General features: G+C 43.2%; 1 long non-coding RNA gene across 3 annotated transcripts in view; it reads left to right on the forward strand.

Annotated features, from left to right (window-relative positions):
- LOC146439834 (uncharacterized) overlaps nucleotides 1–18,430 on the forward strand; it is a 32,755-nt gene extending 14,325 nt beyond the window's left edge. Inside the window, exons 5-7 of one of the 3 annotated variants that reach the window (XR_014850917.1) lie at nucleotides 912–1,033; nucleotides 8,801–9,014; nucleotides 17,326–18,430. This is a non-coding gene — a long non-coding RNA (uncharacterized LOC146439834). Of the gene's footprint in view, nucleotides 1–911; nucleotides 1,034–3,581; nucleotides 3,835–8,800; nucleotides 9,015–11,255; nucleotides 13,429–17,325 lie in introns of those variants that run through there. The other 2 variants (XR_014850918.1, XR_014850919.1) reach the window with 2 other exon arrangements.
- Nucleotides 18,431–19,378: the final 948 nt, after the last annotated feature.

Genomic DNA, 19,378 nt, shown 5'->3' on the forward strand with positions numbered 1-19,378 from the left:
GGAGCCCCAGTCAAACATGTGGAGTGCCTTGGCCAGACTCCGAAAGTTATTGCATGACCCTTTCATTGCAGGGATGAGAGAAACAGACAGCTAACACCTAGCACTGGCACTGGAGAGTAAGAGGATGCACCAGACATACCAGAATGAAATTCCTGACATTAGCCCTGATCATTTCCTGTATACCCTCAGTTCTTCTGAAAGAGTCAACTCAATTTGAAATTATTTTATTGGAGATATTTTTCTTTTAGTAGAGAAGGGGTGATTCCTTGCCCCCTGGAATGCTCCGTAATTTTATTTATTACTTTATTTAAGTTCCCTTCAAAGAGACTACATGCAGGGATCAGGCAGTCTCTGTTGAAAGTATATTTGAACATATTCTGTAAGAATAAGAGGAAACTCTGTTAGCAGCTTAATAACAATTTTTTTTCAAGGAAGGAGAAAAGGTATGAAAATACTTTTTATCTGGTCTCAGGAGTGTCTTCTATGGACTTTAGTAGGGAGATAAAAGGGTCTGTGTGATGTTTACACAGCCTCCTGCAGAGTAATTGCCATAGCAGCTCATATAAAAGCAACAGTAGAAAGGTGTAAAAGTCATTTGCTGGGAAGAAATAGGAAGCAATCAGCAACACCTTAAACAAATTATTGCCATGAAATCACTCTCTCAGCTTGAGATAAGCACTTGGGGTCTGTTAAAGCTATAACAGCCCCGTGGCTTCTTCTCCTAAGACATTTTTTCTGCTAAGTTTTTTCATCAAATGAGGGGATGCAGTGGAGTTATGCTTTAAGCCAGTGTTGAATATACTTGTCCCCAGGCTACAGCTGTTAACCCCACAATTTGTGAACGTGTGTGAGTGTATGTGTGTGTGCAAAGACTCTTCAAACGTTTAGTTAAGCGCAATGTCCTTTTCCAGCACAGCAAAAATCTGTGCGGGTTAAGCTGTTTGGTAGCAGCTGTTTGCAGAGGAGCCGCCGCAGATGTCTGTGGTAGGCAGCAGAGCTCTAAGCTGCCCCGAGAGGGAAGCACTTGGCACAGGTGAGCTGGGAAAGGAATATCCTTTTCTGTCGAAACATAAAGGATGGGAGGATTTTTGAGGCTGTCTATGAACCTGGGCCAGCTCTTTGGCCACCCTGGCTCCCAGGGAGAGAGAGATGTGCTTTCCTGGTGCTCTGCCTTCAGAGAGAGAGAGAGAGAGAGAGAGAGAGCCACAAGTGTGGCTCTTGTGAATCTCCTACCCTGCCCTTGGCGAGAGGCCACATCCGCGCTGAGCATTTGGCTGCTTGTTCCAGCTCCTGGTTACCACATCCAAAGACTACTTGAACTGTGAATCCAGTTTGTTTTTACAGGAAACTCAGAAGTGTTTGCTTTTAGATTCTGTCATATTTCTGTGTGTGCAGGTTTGGTGGGTTTTTTTTGGGTTTGGGTTTTTTTTTTTGGTTTGGTTTGGTTTGGTTTTTTTGCTATTGTTTCTACTTATTCTCTTCTTTTTAAAACTTTTTTTTTTATTTTTTGAGAAACAGATGGGTGTGGGTGGAGACAATGAATATGAGACCACTCACTTTTGCCTTTTACTGAAAATTCAAATGTCTGCCCATTCCCTCTGATGTCAGTGGTAGGATTAGGAGTGCAGGTGGGGACTAAACAGATGAGCTCTTGAGAAGGAAATTCTCATTTTGTAAATCTTCTTTCTGAAAGAAACTTGGCTGTCTAGAGCTGCAGTGCTCCAGGGTTATGATTCAAAGGGAAAAACAGGAATAGCAGTGAACTGTGGCATTATGCTGTGTGAATACATACAGACCCGTGTTAACATGAAAGTAACCACGTATGAGGTGGGGTGGTTCTTGATTATGGGGAAGGGGTACTGACTGAGAGGCATGGAAGGTTACAGGGCTACCTCTAGTGTGAGAAAATGGCTCTTGGCATTTGCTAACCAGGCCCAAGAAATGCAAGCAGGCTCAGAGGCAGCCATCGGCACAGCTCCCAGGAGCCTGCTGACAGCCAGATGTCAGAGGCAGTCATGGGCTGGTGCTTAAGCCTTTTGCCTTGTCTTGCTGAATTCACTGGAGCAGCCAGAGCAAAACTGGCATGCAGGAGCTAGTCTGGAAAAAGAGAGCTCTCTGTCATGAAGGGGGGAAACAACCCCAGTGTTCCCAGTGGGAACTCTGATGGGTAGAAGCATTGCAGATGATTCTTAAATCAATGAGAAGAAAATGGTAATGGAAAGGAAAACAGCCAATCAATCCATAGCTGAGTTGCCTGTTTCTAGGTATCAGTATTTTTATTTAGGTGCCCAGATGTGGTTGCAGGGATAGCCCCTTCAAAACACGTCTGTTGAAAGAGATTTGTCAGTATTACAGAGCCAGGGTTCATAGAATTTGGTATAAACAAGCTGTGGTGAACTCTAGTTATTACTCTGTGCCTATCTGGCCAGCTCAGCACCACCTACCTTGCAGCACTCGTAAAGTTTCTGGGAGGTAAATTCACTCAGAGGGAAGTGTGAAAGAAGGATGCTGCTGGTCTTTGTTGCTGCCTTGCCACTAGCCTGGGAACCTTCTCAGTCATAATAGGTACTGCTATTAATTGTGTTACTGTAATGCTTTTTGCTTTTCTTAGATACTTAAAAGTTACTGAATGTCTTACTTACATCCAAGTGTGTGACATATCAGGTTTATTTTTAGTTTTGAAACATCACTGAAGTTGGATGCATGTGACATTTTCTTATCAGTCATTGCCTGTGTTCTGCATTTTCTTTCCAGCTACTGTATATTACTTGCTAAAGATTTGACTTCTGTTAATGTTAAGTAGAGATAAGTCCAGAGAACAAAAATTGGATCAATCCATTTCTGGATTCAAACTTCTACAAAATTCGGGCACAGTACGAGATATAGTTTGTTCAGGCTCATGTCTGAATGGAAAATATTCAAACCTGTCTCAGAGTTTGTTTGTATGGTTTTTTATTTCAACATTGCATGAAACAACTGCTGTTTAATTAGTGAGGCATTGTAGAAATTCTTCTTAGGGGTGTAATTTCCTTTGATCTCTTGCCTGAGGAAGGAGTTTAGTAGTGGAATCATTGCTCCTTCCTATTACAAGCACACATAATTGTAGTTGCTTTGTCCTAGCTGTGGACTAGATTATTTCTCTACTGCTTTTTAACTATTGCTTCTTCCTCTTGCATAGTTTTTCTGTCAGGAGCTAGCCACATGTGCCTTGCTTCTTTACCAGTCCATGGCAAAGATGGTTTAGCCCTCATGCTTCATACTGCCACAGCTTTTTTTATTAGGAGCTTTTGACTAGGAAGCTGATTACTGAACATGTTTTGCAAACTGTATGCATGACCTCATGGGTTGTTTCAGACCTTTATTTTACAGTTTTTTACATGCATATGGAGAGCAAGCAACATTCAACAATTCTTACCTATGCAATCAACAAACACAAAAGAGTAGCACATGTGCAGTTATTTACTTGTTTTGATGGCCCTGTCACTTTGGGGCTTTCTGGGGCACCTATCCTGTTGACCTCTTTGGTATTAGGTGGCCTGAACCCTGTGCATGACGCTTTGTAATTGTATTTACCCTGGCAGGAAGCAGCCTGCCTGGACATGTTGTCAAGCAGAGTGCAGGAGATGAGTCTGGCCTCTTTCCATCAGGAGAAAGAGCTGGGCTGGAGCCAGGCAGGGAAAAGAGGTCAGCAGGTCACCTCGGGGTCAGGGATGCAAAAACCTGAATTTGAGTAAAGTCCTAGCTTCCTCAGAAACAGCAAATCTTCCCTACCACTTCTTCATCTTTCTTTCATCTCTCCCAGCCCCTCCCCAGCATTGACATCTGTGAGATCATGGAGCTCATCTTTCAGCAGCAATCAGAAGAGCTGATGATACTCTCACTGTGTATGCCTGGCAGTAAAAATACTCTCCGCTGGAGGAAAATCCAAAGGTAGACCAGGCTACAGCATAATGTGACCCCAAAAGCGAGGGCTGAACCAGCAGCTGGAAGGGCAGAGCAGGCTCTAACCCTTTAGCAAGACATACAAGTTGCAAAGAAAGGGAGAGGAAGGCTGCAAGAGACAGCTGTCTACCACCTCTGCTGAAGGGATATGTATGGGAAAATTTCTCTTGCATCCATTTATGGTATGAACTGGGGGGGATATGGAGAGGACCATATGTGTTCGCTTGGGGTGATTTGACTAGTGACCTTCTGACTGAGTTTTTTTTCCCTGTAGATTATCATACACTCTTTCCCACCAATTTCTGACAGCCTGGACTCGGACTTTCAGTAGCTCCCTCTAAATAAAAGTTTAGATACAGCAAAGCATAGCAAACAATCAGCATCCAGTCAATGCCTGAGCTTCCTTTTTTTCTCCTCTTGTCCTCCCCCTTTACTAGTCTCCCTCCTGCGCCCACTGCCTCTGAAGTCTAGTATCCCTCCTTGCTTTTAGGAATAGCAAATGAAGAGATTGAAGAGTGCTGGTGAAACAGAAGAAAGCTCCTTGCATAGTGCTGTCTCTCACCACACTCTGTGCCTCACATTCACACCTGTAAAATGGGATGGAAGCTTCCTTGCTAAACAGAGTGACTGTGGAAATGAGACTATGTCGAGTAACCAGAAAGACAACTGGAGAGCATGTCTGAGGGAAAAAACCAGAGCTGAGCTAGTCTTCCTGGCAAAAGCAAGATCGAAGCCTTGATTTAATAAAGCAGGATGACGCCATATACCTAAATGAGCTGGCAGCTGTGAGAAAGAGGGTAAACCCCACTTGGTGTGCATTTATGAACAGAGCTTTTGCAGCACCCTGCTGTCACATGTTGCTGTGTCCTCCTTTTCTTCTTGCTGAGCTCAGACTTCAGCCAGGCCGTCCTGACATCTGGACAGGGACTTCACTCTGTTCATCACACACAGAGCTAAGCCTAACTCATCTTTTGAAGCAATATAACATTTTCTGCAGGTCCAATGTTCTCATTCTGCAAGCAGATGTATTTTAAAAGTCCATACAGGCTTTGGTATGGTTATTATTATGGGCTGGACCTCCTGGTCTGGAGACACTCTATGAACATGTGGCAGGAGTTTGCAAACTAAGTATCTGTGGTGCAACACTATATTGTAAAGCTTCCTGCTTGTTGGTGGAAGGGAAAATAAACAAAAGGCAGCACCGTTCATTGTGTCCCTGGTGTATTTTGGCCCAAAGTCAGGGATGAGCCACTCAGACCCCTGTGAGGCTGTCAGCAAAGAGATGAGGTCAGGCAGGGGTTGAAGACCTGGTGAAGGGCAGAATGGGGGTGAAATGAGGGTATGCTGAAGGCAGCTGTCCTCGCCTGCCAGTGCCTGCAATACAAATGTGCCCAGTTATTTGAGGGCAAGCGCTTGTGATGAAGGGGAATAGGAGAGTAAAAGAAAGCATGGTGGTAGTGCATGGACAGCCTTTAAAATTCCACAGACTTGAGGAAGGAGATAAACAGATACACTTCTCAAACTGCTAAGGTATGACACTGGGGGAGATAGGAACCGAGGGGGAAGGATTTCTTTTTCTCTTTGTCCCTTTGTTGCTCTTTTCCTTCCTGCAACCTCTTCCTTGATGTAGTGAGTCACAATATGTGGCAGAGGGATGGGAAACTTTGAGCCATAGACCCTCTCTGTCACAGACACACTCCCAACCCAAATTCCCAACAATCTCAGCTCCACAGAGCACCCTACACCTGCTTGCAAAGCAGTTCTCACCACCTGGCTGCCTCCAGACATGCATTTTTTGGGACACCAAATACAATAATGTACATTGTGATAAAACCTCCCTGTAATCATGATTCTTCTCCAGCTACAAAAGTGAGGTAAAAGGGAGAGCCCATACTTTAATCTTTCCCAGACTATGGATCTTCTTCTGTTCATTATAATCACTGTGTGACATTACTTAGGCAATTGCAGGCCTGATGAAGTCCATACTTTAAAATGGCTATTCAGCCACATTAGGAAAAGACAACAGGATGTTGAGACTGTTACAGCAGAGCTGCTGCCTCTGCCCAGCTGGTGTCCCCACTAAGGTCTTTCTGGCCCTGAGCTGTTCTTCAGATTACCCTTCAACTTCAGGGGCAGCCAGGTGCCTCACCTGTCAGAGCAGACTTGTGTTGTGTCAGACACATTTTGAACATGGGGAACCCGAGCAGATACGTATCAACAGGACTTAAAATCCAGTTTAGACCAAATCCTCCTTTATAATCTGAAAAGCTTCTTAGGAAGCCTTGGACCTCTGGGGTGTTAGTGATCAGTGTTTCTGCATTACGTTGTCACTGCCATCCTCAGTTGGGATTTCAACAATTAAATAATAAGCTGGGGAATAATGGCATCCAGAAATGGAACAAACCCAGGCTATATGTGATATGCATTGAGGCTGGAGAGAAGGGTGTTACCTGGTTAAGAAGAAGATTGTCAGTTTTTTTCCTTGGACTGGGAAAATTTGCACTTTCCCTTGCAATTGCATGCCAATTTGTTGTACCAACACACACAATAATGCATGTTTATAAATAATGCGTGCATAAAAATGCAAAATGATAACATATCAAATCCTGAAATCTTTGCCTCAACATCTTCACATTTGATAAAAATATTTTCAGAAAAATGAAGGATAATTTAGTTATTTCATAGGCCATGACTAATATTAAGGATGTGAAATATATGAATCAATAAGTTTTCTTACAAGCAAATATACAAACATTTTCTGGAAGTTTAGAGAGCATTCCATTTTTAAGTCTCTTAATTCTATTACATACATTAGGCTTCAAAGCTTTAATTCCTTCAAGTGTGCAGGGGAAAAGTAACATCTAAAAAAAGCACAGATTGATCAAAATGGCCTTTAGAATTGTCCTGTTCTTTATTAAAGACAAGCCGTTTTTTATATAATCAGGAGTCTGTGAAGGTATAAATGTAAATCACAGTAGGTCTGATTTGGGGGGAAATTTACTGCAGCATCACATCTATCCCACAGCACAGAGAAAGCTCTGATGTCTGACCTGGTTTAGGCATCTACAACAATTTCTCTCTTCGTTTTTGCTCTTTGCTGAAAAGCATCTCCCCCTCTTGTGGCTGCATTTCACCCCAGGTTTTCCCCTTCCACTTTCAGGTAGTGTAATAAGTTACAGCAAGGGCATCTAATCATCTCTAGAATGTGACAACATTTGGTTCAGATTCCCTTATCAGCAGCACCTTTCCTTGTGCCCCAGCCCCATCCTTAAAGAAGAGCAGGCTAATGGGCCTTGGAGATCAGTCACACGTTGACTGCTTCTTCAAACACTTCATGTGGGAAACCATTCGGGGGCAGAATTGCTGAGCTGCAGACCTGGAAAATAACTGTCATCGAGACCTTTGCATCTGTCAAAGGAATTTTAACCCAGTGACAAAGCTTTGTCTCTATTTTGTTGTTTGATTTTTTTTTAACTTTAGCCATCCCTTGGATTCTCTATGACTTAAAACAGCTACTGTGGAGCATTACTATGGGAAGAACTCCACACACAGATGTTAGTAAAGAATTGATTACACACCTTTAAGATGAAAAAGCTCTTTGCTGCATATTTTGTTCTGATTAAGATTAAACCATATGCTTTGTTCCTGTCGATCTGTGGAAAAGCCTGCACTCCTGCAGCCCTTTAAAGCCGATTACAGATTGCTCTGAGCTGGTGGGGCTGTGTCAGGGACAGGACAACCTCCCCTGCCTTGCTTCCCCATGGCCCCAGCCAGCCTCTGTGGAGGGCATGGGCTGCCCTGTGCTCCTGACTGCCTTCCATGGTGAGCCAAAGGAGGTCCCAACCCTTTGCCACAAGACCAACATCAGCTGCGTCAGGCAGGGAGGTGGTTCCAACCACAGCCATACAGGGTGAGGAAGGGTGGCTCTGATCCTGAATACATCACTTTAGCCTGAGCTTGACTCTAAATATGTGGTGGAGACCTACTGAGCGTGGTGGGACTGAAGGTTGACTTGCATTGGTGGGTTCTGTTAGATACCAACATTTGGATATGTTACCGTAGATTTTGTTAAATCAGGACCTGATTGTGCTGAAGTGTATCTCACTGCAGACATATGAAATGCTGTTGCACATACCATACATATCCATTAAAAAGTATAAAACCTATTGCAAGCCTGACCTCTGTTTAATCTTGTTAAATCTTAAAAGATGCCACCTGCTTTCTACATGAGTGTTTTTACATGCAATGGCACTAGAATGTGATGGCATTTAGAACCTTATGGCCAGTTGTTTGGAAATTTGTGCACAAATTTTTTTAGTTCTTCAACTGAGCTCATTTAGGAGTGGTTTTGTGAGCTTTACTTAAATCTCTATTTTAAAGCCCCTTTTGAAAGCTGTGTGCATATATCCTAAAACTTTGAAGAAAAATGTAAATTATACATCTTGAATGCATTTAAATGTTATCAGTATTGGCCTGCTGCTACCACTGTATGTGGAAGGTAGAAAACACTTTACTCTCTTACACAATTTGCATTTAAATTCTGTTGAACCTTTTCATCAAATGAGCTTTTATTTTTGCTTCGGTTGAATAAAAAAATCACATCCAAATATTGAAAGTGATTTGCTTTGAAAGCAAATGATATCTTGCCACTGCTTCTCTTACTGATAATAGCAACCTTAATAAGACTAGTTAACTTTTATGAGGCTATGTCCCTTTCTTTGTAGAATGCCAGGCAGAATGTCTAGTAAGCCTTAACAAAAACATAAAACCTAAATCAAGTTTCAGCTTTGACCTTAATATCCTCCTTACCGTACGCACCTTTGTATGCCAGTTAATGAGTTATGCTTTAAATTCACAGGGCTTCTTTTTCCTGGAGATCACACAGAACTTGAAATAATTACCTACCAGAAAGAACTGCAACTATTTACACATGTCTCAGCTTAATTTGCATATGATTTCCCTGGCACTTGAAGTGTTGTTATTTTTGCCTCCATGTAGACTGGAACAGAAGCTAAGCTTAGCTGTAGAGGATCAGCACCATCAGCCTTCCTGTGAGGCACTCTGGAAGAGAGGTTGGTTCTGAATGTTATTAGAGATCTTCAAGCAGACAATGCTCACAGGAAGGATATCATAAAAAATAGTATTTCCTTCCTCCCTTCCTCCCTCCTTCCCTCCTTCCTTCCTTCCCTCCTTCCCTCCTTCCTCCCTTCCGTCCCTCCTTTTTAGATAAAGCATATTCCTTCTTTTCCCTAAAAGACTTCAGGGATGTGCCACTGCAAGACATCCAACAGTATACTGTCTCAGTCTGTCATATCTTTCATCTGAATAGTTCATATTTGCATCTGTTAACTACTCATAAATTATTCCTTTATAGTCTGCATGGGGAGATATGGCTTTTCTGGGAAGGTCATTCTAGGCTGATGGAGTTACAGTCAGACCATGGTGAGGAAATGCAGAGGATGGGTCAGATCCGGAGGAAAGCCCCTGCATTCTGGATTGAATACAAGGGATGTGGATTAGGAGAAGATGAGCCTTTTATTGGAAGAAAAAATCAGGTGCTCATAGTTGGCTCAGCCTGTCAGTCACCAGCTGTGGCTGTGGGGTTATCAGTCTGTGTGTTTCTGCCAAAGATGAGGAGATATGAGCTTACTTCCAAGACACCTTTGGTTGGCTTTAGTCTGGTAACACGGAGCTCTGGTAAGTTATCAACCCTTTCTAATCAGACACTAGTTCTGTTCTCCAACATACCAGCTAGACCCATTATGTGGTGGTCATATGCCTGTATCTGGAAGCAGCTCCTGGAGCATTTATGTTTAAAAGTACGTCAGTGAGCAATTGAAAAACTGTCCTCCACATTAAAAAAAAAAAAAAATCACATCAGAGGAAAGAAAATACATTCCCAAAGGGGATGTGCTTTGTTTGTGTACATAGCAATGTGGCAGCCTTTCTAATTATCACCTAGTCAAAGAGGATGTTTTCTGTTTCGTGCGTATGGCTGCATGTTACTCATTCCTGGCTGAATTCTCCCCCCTGTAATTTCAGCACTCATCTGTGATGCTGGAATGCGTGCCCAAAGAAGAAAGCCCATGAGAAACAGATTCGTAAAAAAAGAGAAAGCAAATCCTTTCCTTCTTGAAAGCTCTAACAACACCCTCCCCTTGTACGGCTGTGAGACACTTCAAAAAGACGAGTGTAGTAGAAAATTAAAAGCATGCTTTGGCTTCATGTTTCGGAGGCACTAGCTCAAGTAGCAGCAGGTATCTTGCTTTTTCTGCTCTCAGTTTTCCCACATCTGATTTACAAGCTATTCCCAAACACGCACTAGGGGCATGCATACCAAGCAGATACTTTTACTTTCAACACAGATGCATCCCATCTCCTTTGTACAAGACTGTGACCACAGAGAGAGGTTGTCTCTTGCAGGGACCTTATCATTAGTAATATTCTCATTAGTTTCCCCTTTTTTCCTCCATTTATTTTTCTTTCAATCAAAACACTGACTGAATAATGAATATATTCCATCAACAGAGGAACACAGTTGTCATAGGTATCTCCTATATAAACCTGGAGCATAAATTATGCTCTCTGCTTCTTCATTTCACTGCAGATATATGACAGGCTCTCCTCTCTTTGCATAGTTCTGAATTCATGTTTTGACAGGCATCTGCAGGAAAGAAAAACTGCCTCATATGCACTGTGTTTTAAAATTAAGGTGTCACGTTTAAAAGCATGGAGTCATTGCAATCTGAGATAATCTATTTCTGTATTTCATTAGTGTGAGCTGCTCATACCTGCTCACTATGATACATTGCAAAGCCCCAGTTCACCCATCATTCAGAAACCATCTCATCTTGAAATTTGGTGGTTAAAGCATGCTGCATGCACATCCTGGCCCATGTGTAGATCTGATTTTCCTCAGCACAGGAACCACAGTACCCAGAGGGGTGGGGAGCAAGTCTCTATTAAACATTCCTGAACACCCACCTACTCTCTTTTGCCTGCCTGAATTGAGGAAAGCAGACTGTGCCTCAGCACACACATAGCCCCAGTATGTGAGCACCTTGGCCATTCAGAAAACCTATGTGACTTGAATTTTCAGATAGACAGATTTGTCCCAGCCTCTCACAAAAACTTTGTCTTCTTTGGGAGAGTGGACAGAGAATTGCACTACCTATGCTTTTGACTCATTCCTGTGTCAGTGACTTGCTTTTCTTCCTGTCTCTTTAGGAGATAACATTAGAACTGCAGGTCCAGCCCATCCCCTGCAGATCTGGAGTGGCTCATTCCTGAGCATTTGCTCCTCCTTTCCCCAGGCTTGTTTGCAACGTGTCAGTGATGGTGATAAAAGTCGGCTGAACTGAAGGCAATGTAAACAGCCAAGTACTGTCTTAACGCTGTCCCTCTGAAGTACCTCCTAGAAAGTTTGGAAAAAGAATGTGAATAGTTTATTAAGGACAGTATGTTAAGGACATAACTACCTTTTTGGTAGCCTCTCTGGAGACTTGTAACAAGGTTGCTCATTCCTTCCATGACAACAAATCATCTGAGTGCCTCTCCTCTAAGAAGTGGAACATGGCTAAATTAAACACAAGGCACAGCTGAGTTTTCTGACAGCAAGGCTTCAGCTGCGGTTTGTGAGCGCTGAGGACCATCCATGCTGGAGGAAGGAGCTGCCCAGTGCCCCAGAAGGCTGGGCAGCCCCTTTGGCCTCAGGATGCTCAGACTCCTATCAGATGGGCTCTTTTAAATCTGCAGCCTTACTTTCAATTGATTCTTGAGAAACAACAGGCCCTGCAGGAAAAACAAAAAAACCCTAAAAAAAAAACCCTAAAAAAAAAAAGGAAAAAAAGCTTTCAATTCAAAGCACATAGTTGTGAAAAAGCCATGTTCTGAACTCGGGTGAGAGAAAGCAGCTTAAGGCATATATTCTACCCCAGCCTGTACTTAATTATGTGTTTTGAATTGAAAACAAACATATTTAAAATGGCTACTGAGACTCACTTCTCGAATGAATCCAAGATGGTGGCAGATGTTACGGCTTCTGTGATAAATGATTTCAAAGGCTCAGAGGCCGATCACCCTTTTAAAGTGACAGCACTTGGGTCTCTACAGCCGCTTTCCAGCTCTCCAGCGGTTTCTTTGCTAGACGGTTTTCGGAACGCTTTTCCACCCTCTTTCACAATATTGCCACATCATTCAAGTGGGATGAAACCGAGCTGTTTCTGTGACATTCGTGCAGAAGGACGGCCACTGTGATCCTAAAGAATGTGGCACCCACAAGCAGACACATGGCTTTGATATTTTTTATTTTATTCAGAGCCCTCTAATTTAGAAAGCCATGTGTCACCACGCAAAACCGAATGCTTGCTCACAGTGATTGCAGCCTCCTGCCTCTGCCCACTCCTCTCTCCCTTGCAGTAGTTAACAACTCAAGAAGTTGCAAGAGACGTTCCTCACGAAAGTCCTCCATTTTTAGGTAATGTTTGTTTGCTGGCTGCCAGTTAGCCAAGAGGCTGGAAGACACAACTGCTCCAGAACAAGCCTTAAGAAATACTGTGCTGTACAAAAAGCTCAGAAAGTCATAAACAAGAGTAAACGCTGAGCTTTCCCTTAGAATAAAGGCATGATGGGTAGTGGGGCAGTGGGAAGAATCAGTATGTCTAAGTACAACAAAAGAATGCTGAAAAATGAATGTATCCTAAACACCAAGCTGGGACTGCCACATATAGAATATATGGAATATTGCTAATATACCATTATGGGAGAGGAAGAAGGGGAAATAATTTTAGACCAAAACATAATGTATTGGACAAAAAAAAAAAAATTGTCATCTAGCTCACGTTTCCTCTTAGGATGGAAGACAAATCTTCTCTAAAAAAACTCATAATTTTACAGTATTTCTTCCTTTTCTGCAACTTGCCACAGTTTTTGGAGAAGGCTTTTCTTCCTGCTTTTTCTAGTCTGAGCAGTCTTGCTGTCTGCAGGATGCCCTGGGAAGGTGAACAACGTGTTTCTGGTTCTTAATATACTTGGGAGATGACACCGAAGAGCCTTCTAAGCTCTGGGTCATAAATCTTCATGAGATCCAGGCATCTTCCTGTACCTTCAGTGAGAGACTAAGCATCTCACCTGGCTACTGAAGGTGCTCTCGGACCCCTTGGTGATGGAGATATCTTTTCCTTCTCCAGTCTTCCCCAGCAGCTCTTGCAACTTGGGTATGAAACACCTGGCTGTCAGTGCCAGAAAAATACTTATTCTATCCTGCAATCAAGGTAAGAAGGCAAATTAACATATAGTTGTATTCCATCACCTGTCTAAAATTATATTGGAAAGATCAAATTTGGGAAGGGGGCAGGAAGACAAAAAGACTTACACACAATGAAATAAATAGTTATTCAGCTACTAAATATGCTTTTTGGCAATCCTTTTACACTGATAACACTTAGAGCCTCTATGGCTGGGAAGAGTCATGAAACATGCTGAGCCTCACCCAGTTAGTTCTGCTTGACCTCCCACTTGACTCTGTTACACCTCGCCTGTGATGGAGACCATGACCTGCTCTCAGGTTTCCCACTTGGAAGCGTTGAAGTGTTAGTCCCATAATCCACTTTGTAAGTGGACTGTAAGATGTGTGCATGAGGCACCAGCAAATTCCTACTGCAAGAGCTAAGTCTCCAGCAGTCACAGGCATGCGGATCAAATGGTGCAAGCAGGGGTCAAGCCTCCAGATAAGCAGAAGATGAGCTTTAGGCGCATCCAGCTCTCTTTTCACAAGGAGAGCCTTGTAGCCCACTTTCCTTGTCATTTCAACTTGTAGCAGCACAGAAATGTCTTCAAATATCATCTCAGTCTTGGAGTTGCTCAACATCAATTCCCATGAGAGTAATACTATGATTCTTGATAAAAACAGGTGCTTTCTGTATCAAACTCTTCATTCTTTGGATGCAGAACCTATCTGGAATCTATGGACTAAGCAGCAATGGTTCTTAGGAAATCCAGGATAGATTGGTCCCAGCATAGCCATCAACCAGGATGAAATTTAACTTCATCAGTATTGTATGTTATTCAGAACCACTTATTAATTGTTTAAAAAATTACAAAAGAGAGAGACACGGAGCTCTTGTACACCATGCTATTCTCTGCCATTCTGCCAGGAACAGCCTTTTGGAGGATGAAACACACGGCTACATATATGTAATGGTTCTTGGCTTATGCTGAGATACTGAATGGTGTTTAAGAGCATTAAAAAAAAAAAGAAATTAAAATTTGTTAAGTAGAAAACATATACAAACATCACTTCTCTGCAATCAGACTTTGCAGTGTTCTGACACCTCATGCCTTCTGCAGTGTGTGTGCGTGTGTGTGTGTATTCTTGTGATTGTACTTGCCCCTTGTGCATACATGTTCAGCCATGCACACAGTGGTCACCTGTCTTCCAAAATATCTTGGTGTTACTGCTTGATTGCACTGTATTGTAAACATACTAATTCTTTCCTGTTGGTTTCTTGACCTGGGCTAACTGTGGAGACAGCAGTCACAAGGCAGCAATTCCATTAATATCTGTGTTGTTGCTTTCCTTCTGTGACTTTTAGCTCCCTGAATTGTATTTCACAGTTAGTAGCTGTTTGGAGCTAGATCCAAGAAAAAGACAACACAACTACAAACTGTGTGCTTGGCCCCCAGAATGTAATCTGAAGGTCAGAGTTACATCCCTCTATCGCTTTAACAAAGCGCTGAGTATCCTGACCAGAAAGCCATCTATGGTCAGCTAATAGAAAACAAAAATGTGGCCTTGCATTGGAAATCCTATCCAGTTCCAGCTGTCAGAGCTAGGATTAGCATTGCAAAGCTGTTGTCTTCTTCAAGAGAGGAGTCAGTCTGTCCCTGTGTGGGACATTTCCTATGACCAAAATGAGTTGGGCACATTGTGGCTACTGCTACATTACATCTGACAGTTCTCTTGCTTAAATGATCCTCTTACTCAGACTGCTCAGAGAAAAGAAACCAGAGGACTCATTCTGTAATGGGAAGGGATTCAAGGCATTTGAAACTGGACATGCCATCCTGGCAGCCTGTTGTGTTTGTGCCCAGGGGATATTTTGCACTATCCTGCTGATGCTGTGACTGTGCAGAAGAGCAAACTGCACAAGAAAGGACAAAGACCTGCTTCTTGCCTTACAGAGACTTTGGATGAAAAAACTGAAAGCCAAACTAATGCTGACAGCAGAGAGAAAAAAACATAGCATCTGAAGTGTGGCAGCAGCATGGGACAGTACCTGAACAGAAGAGGGACCAACACCAAATGCCAGACAGAGCTGCCCTCCTTCCTCCCCATTCCCACTTGCGTGGCTGCAGTCAGCACTTACTGACTGCCATGAGGAGGAAGGAAAGCCCTTCCCACAGATGCCACAGTGTAAAATGGTGGTGAGAGAGGAAACACCAGAGACAGAGGAAATAGGAAAGGACAGAGCAACTTGCATAAGTTGGCAGATAGGAGAGCACAACTGGGAAAACAAATTAGCTGTCAGGGAAAATAACAAATTAATAGAGAGAAAACACCCAGGAAAGAGACAGCCTGATCTAGGATTTGTAAGCAGGGAGTTTCCCTCTGCAGTATTATTTCAGGGAAAGGTTAATCAGGAAAACACTGAGAAGCCTTTTTAAAGCCATTGGCTGCATCTATATCAGTAAACTAAACAGAGCTAAAGCCCTTTTTCTGTCTCTTACACTCGAGATACAGCCTGGCCACATTTTTAACTATTGAACTCTCTTAACCTCCAAAGCAGAGTGGCCGTGGGTAGGCTACCCGTAGGCTACCTGTTGCTACCTAGGTTACCTAGGAATGGGCCCCATGTGAACTATGACCAGGAACGCCTCGGGAGAATTGCTAACTGGCATGACTAAACTGTGCCAGGAACCTTTCAGAAAGTTAAAAATGTTCATGACTGAGAACACATTCCCAGATCTCAGCATGGTTTAGCATCACAGATACAGCGATGGACACTAGTGCATTTTGCACTTCCATTCAAAGCATCATCTAGAGGATTTGATGGTGGGTTGTAAGGATGGAAATTGAATTGGGAAAAGCATGATGCAAAGATGTTGAGAAATGGCAAAAGCTCTCTCTGTTATCCAACATCCTGTACTGAAGTGTGGGCAAGGACGAGAGCTTTGAGGGGAGGTTGGACTAGCATTTAAGAGAAGAGGTGACCCATGCACAAACACAATCCCAAGAGTGCACAAGTGTTTGTCACTCTCTGCTGTAATTCTGAATGAGCTAACTTACAACTCAGGTTTTTAAAAAGTTGTTCATGTTTTCTCTTCTCTTTAAGAGATCCTAAAATACAAATCAGCCCATTGTATTTTTGTAATTATTTTGTCCATTCACTCATTGGCTTGGTCAGGTGGAGCATCCTGTGATTCTCTTTGATATGAGGTACTGCAATTGACTTTTTTGCCATCAATGTAGTTGCTGATTTTTTTCCACGTCTGTGAGACAGTAAGACAGCAAACAAAGATGTCTCAAGAAGTTAAGTTGGTGGGCAATCTAATCTAAGAGTTTTGATATAATTACAGAATTACAGAATAGTTAGAGTTGGGAGGGACCTGTGGAGATCATCTAGTCCAACACTTCTGCCAAGGCAGGGTTACCTAGAACAGGTTACCCAGGAGGGAGTCCAGGTGGGTTTTGATTTTCTCCAGAGAGAGAGACTCCAGAACCTCCCTGGGCAGCCTGTTCCAGTGTTCTGCCACCCTCAATGCAAAGAAGTTCTTCCTCATGTTGAGGTGGAACTTCTTGTGTTTTAGTTTATGGCCATTACTCCTCATCCTGCTGGCTGGGCACCACTGAAGAGTGTGGCACCATCTTCCAGGCACCTGCCTTTGAGATATTTATATGCATTGATGAGATCCCCTCTCAGTCTTCTCTAGACTACACAGGCCCAGCTCCCTCAGTCTCTCCTCGTAAGAACCCCTAATCATCTTTGTGGACCTCTGTTTTGTGGGCCTCCATTGGATCCTCTCCAGTAGCTCCTTGTCTTGCTTGAACTGTGGAGACCAGAATTTAACCCAATACTCCAGATGTGGCCTCACTATGGCCCAGTAGAGGGGAAGGATCATATTTGTTCTGAGAGAAATTACTTTAGATTATATCCAGTTGTATCTGTTTTGCTGTTGAACTTGCAAGCACCATGGAAGAGTAAACCACAAACTGTACCTGCTAGCAGCGTATTTAAAATGGTCTTTTGAAGATCATGACTCTTCTGAACTCATTAGGCTTCCCACTTGAAGCAAGGTAGGAAATGTTTTACCTGTAGGAATGTTTGTGTTACTGCTTGACAATGCCAGACCAAAGCTGCCAAAGGATTTCTGTCTTTGCTACAGATACAAATCAGAAGGCATTTTGAAATCCAAATTCCACTGAATAGTCCCAGGAATGCCTTTGGCAAGTATTCCTGATTTTCACAAGTGAAAATCAGAGGCAAGTCTGCTGTGTTTTACAAGTTGAACCAATCATAAACTGCTGGACTGATCAGAGGTTATTGGACAGCCAGGATGAAAAGGAATATGCTTCTGTCTTGTGCAGATCCTCCTTCTGAACATCCGCTTTCCCAGTCACCTCCTTTTAAAGTAAGTGCAGTTCTTTTCACCCTACCAAAGTTTACACTACTGTTGCTCACAGGGTTATTTTGGTTAAGCCAAACTTGATATAAATGACTTGGACAACAGTCAAGTTATTGCAGGACGGTGAGGAAATAGAGTTTTCCCTGCATGCAGAGCTGGAATGCAGTCTCCAGAGCTCTTGCAAGAAAGCATGGTAACATCAATGCCACCTTACTCCAGTGCAGTAAAAGATACAGTCTGGCCACACTGACCTTTTCTTTTTTCTGGTCTGGACAGGCTCAAGCTCCTTCCTTGAAAGAAAATAATGAGCCCTGAGGTCAGTTTTGTTATTTTGGGTAGAGTTCCTTCTTTCACGCGGGTTTCTGTGTAACACATGAGAACAATTTCCAGACCCTTATCAGAGCACTAGCCAAGGAGTGTCTAGCCCACTATCTGCACCTTCCGAAAGAAACAATGAGAACTCGAAGACAGACAGCGAGGCGAGCGCCGGTACACCCTCCCAGGAGAGTGGCAGCAGGGGTGGGAAGGAGGGGCAATCATCGCCCTGTTGGGAACATAATAGCCCCCGGGTAGGCCACTGCAAACAGGAAGGGTGTGGACAGGATCTGAGTGCAGCTGCTGCTCTGCTAACAGCATCTGTTCCCACCAGCTTTGATCCGGGGGCATGCGGCATTCTGTGCCGTGAGATAAACACTCTTGGAGTGGGGCTTACACGTATATCCCTCATGAGAGGTATGCCCATGCACTCTGCATTCAGGAGCAACGAGACCGAGCCTTTCTGGGTGGATTGACGCAGGCTCTTGCAACCTTTTCACAAGTCCGGGAAAGGTGACATCATGTGAAGACTGCTCGCCAGCCTCAGGTTTCTCACACACCGGCACAATCACAGCCCTTACTGTTGCTCATGCCAAACCAGCCGGGCTCCGTCTCTCCTGATTGCCTCTGTGATTGAATCCCACAGAGCAGGGCACCTAATTTAACCTAATTAGTTCTCACAAAGAAAATTATTCTAGTTGGCTTCTTGGCATGGCTTAAGTACTTTATTTGCCATAGCTGGAGCTGTTAGGTTTGGAAAAAAGCAGAGAATCCTAACTTACCAATTTACAGGGGCCAGAAACACTGTCTCACTGGGAATAGACTTGGAATTTTACTTGTAAAAATAAAACCACATCCAACTCCCACTGAATCCAACGGGAAGCTGTTCAGAAACTTCAAGGTGTGTTTGTTAGTCCCTGGCAAATAAAGAGGGAAACAATAAGTGTAATAATGTCAGAAGTCTTCAAGATCTCTTACCTTCCCAATAGTCCAAAGGCTTGCACAGAGGAGAAGAGAGAGCAGCTGAAGGTAGCTGCCTCATTCCCATTTTCAGAGGTAAAGCACACCATTGCACATAGGGATGTTTGCATTTGTACAAGGCATTTTAGAAATGTGGAAGTCCTCCTTCACCAGAGTGAGCATGAGACAATGACAAACTACCTTCCGTTTCTTTGCTGGAAGAAACAGCAGAGGAAAAGGTTAGTAGGTCAATGTTTTTTGACAAATCATACTTGGGTCAGCTGCAAAATTATCTGTAGCTAAAGGACTGTGGGTCCTGCCTGTCCTCTTGAGGAGCCCACCTCAACCCCTGAATTCTCTGTAGAGAGCAACCTAGTGCAGAAATCCATCTGGAGTTGTTTTCTTCAGGCAGTCAACAAGAAGTGGTGATACATATGATATGAGGATACTATATATGGGTGGGAGAGCAGGCTGTGAAAGTGCTGGAAGTTGGGGGCAAACACAAGGAACCTGTACATTCCTTGTATTGATATTCAAG

Source organism: Lichenostomus cassidix, chromosome 3 (assembly GCF_008360975.1).
Source record: "Lichenostomus cassidix isolate B80296 chromosome 3, HeHo_3.0, whole genome shotgun sequence".
NCBI lineage: Eukaryota > Metazoa > Chordata > Aves > Passeriformes > Meliphagidae > Lichenostomus > Lichenostomus cassidix.